This window comes from Gekko japonicus, unplaced genomic scaffold (assembly GCF_001447785.1).
Source record: "Gekko japonicus isolate JY-2015 unplaced genomic scaffold, Gekko_japonicus_V1.1 scaffold3323, whole genome shotgun sequence".
In the NCBI taxonomy this organism is placed as follows: Eukaryota; Metazoa; Chordata; class Lepidosauria; order Squamata; family Gekkonidae; genus Gekko; species Gekko japonicus.
In genome coordinates, this window is record NW_015162575.1 from 34,581 (window position 1) to 39,520 (window position 4,940).

Consider the following 4,940-nt stretch of genomic DNA (forward strand, 5'->3'; position numbering starts at 1 on the left):
TAAAGAGCTCAGGGGGCAGGCACATGCAACAAGCCCCGCCCCCTGCTCCCAGCAGCCCTCAGTCAGAGCAAGAAGCAGCCAGGTAAGTTGCAGAGCTCCCCCCGGCCCAAAAAAGTCCAGTGGCACCTTTAAGACCAAGTTTTATTCAGGTACAAGCTCTCCCTCCTCTGAGAGACGCGTGCCCTCTCCCCCCCCCCCCCAATAGCTAGCAATCCAAAACAGTCCAGTGGAGACTGTGCGGTGGATGTTGCCTTCTGACACACTTCCGGTGATGTCAGGGGGTGTGGCATATGCAAATGAGTTATGCTAATGAGTTATGCTAATGAGCTCCTGCACCTCTTCTTCTACAAAATGACCCCTGTCTTGATCTATGAACTAATGACCTCCAAAGCATCTCGTCGTTAACAGCTTTGCTCCAGTCTTGCAAACTGAGGGTCTTTGTGGCTTCCTCGATGGAGTCCATCCGTCTCATGTTGGGCCTTCCTCTTTGCCTGCTGCCTTCACCTTTTCCTGGGATGATGGTCTTTCCCAGGGAGTCTTGTCTTCTCATCATGTGACCCAAGTACAATAGCCTCGGTTTAGTCATTTTAGCTTCTAGAGAGAGTTCAGAAAGTTGAGATGTGGTGGAATGTAGACCCAAAACCATTTCAATTATGAGAAAGACCTGCAAATGGGGATTTTAAAAATAGCTAATAATCAACACCCGTGATGGTATGTTTTTCTTCGGAGTGAATGTTACCCGGGTGTAATTTCGGGGGATTTTCCAGGGCCCATCTGGAGGCTGGCATCCCTAGAGATGGCCCTGCTTTCACTGGACAAACTTCATCCTGCAACCGATTGAGATTCACTGCTGGGCTCAGGAAATAACGCTTCACCGGAGCATCAGCCCTCCTTGGAGTTCTCGACAGATAATTCCTCCTGCCCTCGTGCTTTCCAGACAATCTGCAACCCCATCATGTTTTGCATAGTGCTGTGTAAATGTTTTTTGTGTGATCCCGGGCAGCAGCCAGAAGGCTTTCCTACCACGTTCCCATTGTCAAGTCTACCTTTCCGCTCGTTCGAGGTGAAGGGGTAGCGCACTACCCGGCATCCCGCAACTTCCATGCCTGCTGCAGACTCCCTGACAATGTAATGCTCGTTCAGCAACTGATTATAATTAAAGAAAAATATCAGAATAATTAAAGCCCTCCGTTTGACAAGCAGAGACATAACTTTGCCTTCAGACATCCCTCTCTAATTAGTTAATTAATCCTAATGCAAATTATAGGCAATAATTAGTCAGCCAAGCTTGACATAAAAGTCTGCTGACTTAACAGCGGAAAACCCACCCGGATATCGCGTTGTAGCTTCTTAACGTTCCTTTTGTCCAGTTGTGGTGTCCCGTGGTCCGGTCTGTGCCTAAGATACTCGATATAGGTCTCCGGACTGGCATTAGAACTCCCTGGCAACCAGTGGTAGGGTTGGGGGTGGCAGCATCACAGGAGAAATTTTTTTAAAGTATGCATCCTCATGTGCTTATCGGAAGTTCTTCCCGGAAGTAACAAAGGGTAGTTCTAGGAATCTCCAGAAACTCTGTGATAAAACCATAGAGTTTCCAGAGATTCCTAGAGCCACACATTCTTTAATGACAAGTCCAAATGCCACCTGGACTCTGGTGTGGTCTTTTTGTGCACCCTGTTGCTATTAACTTTGTGGGGGGTTACCCTCAAATTAATAATAACTAAGTGCTGTTGAGTCACAAATGTCTTCTGGCAACCCCCACGGGGTTTTCCTGGCAAGAGAGGAGCAGAGGTGGGTTGCCCTTCCCTTCCTCTAAGTAGCAATCCTGGTCTTCTTTGGTGGTCTCCTATCCAAATACTAACAAGGGCCAACCCTGCATAGCTTCCAAGATCTGGCAAGATCAGGCAAGCCTGGTCTGTCTAGGCTGCTACCTCTAAATTAGGTTAGGGGTTTTTTTCATCAGATTTTTCTTCCAAAAACTAGGTTTCCCTGGATTTTGCAGAGCCCTAGATGTTAGACTTGACTATCTGCATTGCACCAATTAGCCTATGGCTATTAGATATAGCTGCGGTGGCTCAAGTGGTTAAGATGCTGAACTGCAGGCTGGGGAAGGGCGGGAGTTCAGCAGTTCAAGACCCAAGTGTGCTGCATGATGGAGTGAGTTCCCGTCTCCAGTTCCAGCTCCTGCCAACATAGCAGTTCGAAAGCAAGAAATTCCAAGTAGATAAATAGGTACCACTTTGGTGGGAAGGTAACAGTATTCCGTGCGCCTTGGTGTTTAGTCATGCCGGCCACATGACCACGGAAATGTCTTCAGACAGCGCTGGCACTTCAGCTTTGAAACGGAGATGAGCACCGCAACCCTAGAGTCAGATTCGACTGGCTTTCGAGCAAGGGAACCTTTACCTTTATTAGATATAGAGAGAGATTCAGGTAAATAGCTGGGTTGGTCTGAAGCGACAGAACAAAGTTGGAGTCCAGTGGCACCTTTAAGACCAACAAAGTTTAATTCTGGGTATAAGCTTTTGTGTGCGTGCACATTTCTTCAGGTCCTGCCAACCTAGCAGTTCGAAAGCAAGAAATTCCAAGTAGATAAATAGGTACCACTTTGGTGGGAAGGTAACAGTATTCCGTGCGCCTTGGTGTTTAGTCATGCCGGCCACATGACCACGGAAACGTCTTCGGACAGCGCTGGCTCTTCGGCTTTGAAACGGAGATGAGCACCACAACCCTAGAGTCGGACTCGACTGGAGAAATGGAACCTTTACCTTTACATTTCTTCAGAGACATTGTGTACCAACAGAGTTTAATTCTGAGTATAAGCTTTTTTGTGCGGTCACATTTCTTCAGAGACATCAGTGTACCAACAGAATTTAATTCTGGGTATAAGCTTTTGTGTGCGTGCACATTTCTTCAGAGACATCCAAGTACCAACAAAGTTTAATTCTGGGTACAAGCTTTCACATGTGTGCACACTTCTTCAGAGACATCCGTGTACTAACAGAGTTTAATTCTGGGTATAAGCTTTTGTGTGCGTGCACATTTCTTCAGAGACATCCAAGTACCAACAAAGTTTAATTCTGGGTACAAGCTTTCACATGTGTGCACACTTCTTCAGAGACATCCGTGTACTAACAGAGTTTAATTCTGGGTATAAGCTTTTGTGTGCGTGCACATTTCTTGAGATACATTAGTGTACCAACCGAGTTTAATTCTGGGTATGGGCATGCACATTTCTTCAGAGACATCATCTGAAGAAGTGGGCATGCATGTGAAAGCTCATACCCAGAATTAAAAGTTGTTGGTCTTAATAGTGCCTCTCGGCTCAAACTTTGACCTATAGAAATATCCACTGGCTTTCACTTTCTGTATTCTGAAGAGTATTCGAACTGCTCCTCAAGCGTCCCTTTTTGCCCGAACGCCTGCCTTTTCCCCACTGTTTACATGACGCATTAATAAATGTCAAGTAAGCATGTTCCAGGCTTAAACACAACTTACCCATTGGAAGTTAATCAGTGTCAAGATGAGTGCCAGATAGCAAGAGTGCTTATTAAACATTAGCTTGGAGAGTTTAAAGAAAGGGGGAAGGCTCCGAAATGAAAGGGAGCATTGTTTCCTTCCTTGAAAGGAAGTCCTCCAACTCAATCGATGTAGTCAGAAGCTATTGTGTACAGCGTTCCACGCGAATGCCACTCTTGGACGACAGAGGAATACACTGGAAGATCAGGTTGCATTCCGTCAAGGTGCTGAAGTCAAGTCCCATCGATTGGCCTTTGGTGCAAGTACCGAGTGAGGTTCTTCTGACAGGAGTTATCACAGCCTCTTGGTGAGAAAGGAACTGGACTATCTGCAGCAGCAGGCAGGGTGCTTCGGTGGGGAAACGTACTGGCAATCTGCTAATGTGCCTGGAAACCATCCAAGTTTAAATGAAAAATAACAGTAACCCAAACCTGAAATTTGCATGAGTTTCCCAGTGTCATTTCTTTCTCCGTATTGGGAAATACATGGAGATTTTTTTGGGGGGGAGGGAGTGTGGAGCCGGGGGGGGGGTAAATGTGACCTCTGCAGGTTATAATGCCACAGAGTCACATTTACACATGACGCTGCCTTATACCAAATCAGACCCTTGGTCCATCAAAATACAAGCACATTTTATTGTATTTTATTGTATTCACTGTTTTATTGCTTTTAATGTTTGTCTGGCAAGGCGGAATACAAACTGAAAATAATTAATAAATAAATAAAAATTCTCCTCCTCCTCCTCCCGGAGCAAACCCTGTCCCAACCTCGCTTTGATAATAGGGAGTTAAGGAGTCCTCCCTTTTGAAACTTTTATTTAACCGAGGAGGACTATTATTAATTATAAGGTTGTACAATAGCTTTTGAGATTCTTGGAGGTCACACTTGATATTTCTGATATCTCTTATATTGTGAATTGTGATTAAGATGATTAATTATATATGTAGAGATTATTGCAAAAATATTTTTTCAAAAAATATAAAATTATTTATGATACGTTATAATCATCTGTGCTCGGTACCTGTTGTATGTTGATAATATATGCAGCGTCGTTTATGGGAGAGGCCATGGCTCAGTGATATAGCATCTGTTCTGCACGCGGAGGTCTCAGGTTCAGTCCGCGGTATCTCTAGTTGAAAGGACCAGGTATTCGGTGATGCAAAAGACCTTTCTTTACCTGAGACTCCGGGAGAGCGGCTGCCTGCCTGAGTAGACAATACTCACCTGGATGGACCAAGCATCTGGTTCAGTACAAGGCAGCTTCCTGTGTTCTGTGTTTATTGGTCGGCTTTGGATGGGAGCTGCAGTGGCTCAAGTGGTTAAGACGCTGAACTGCAGGCTGTGGAAGGTCAGTAGTTCAGCAGTTCGAGACCCGAGTGTGCCGCATGACGGAGTGAGCTTCCGTCTCTGGCCCCAGCTCC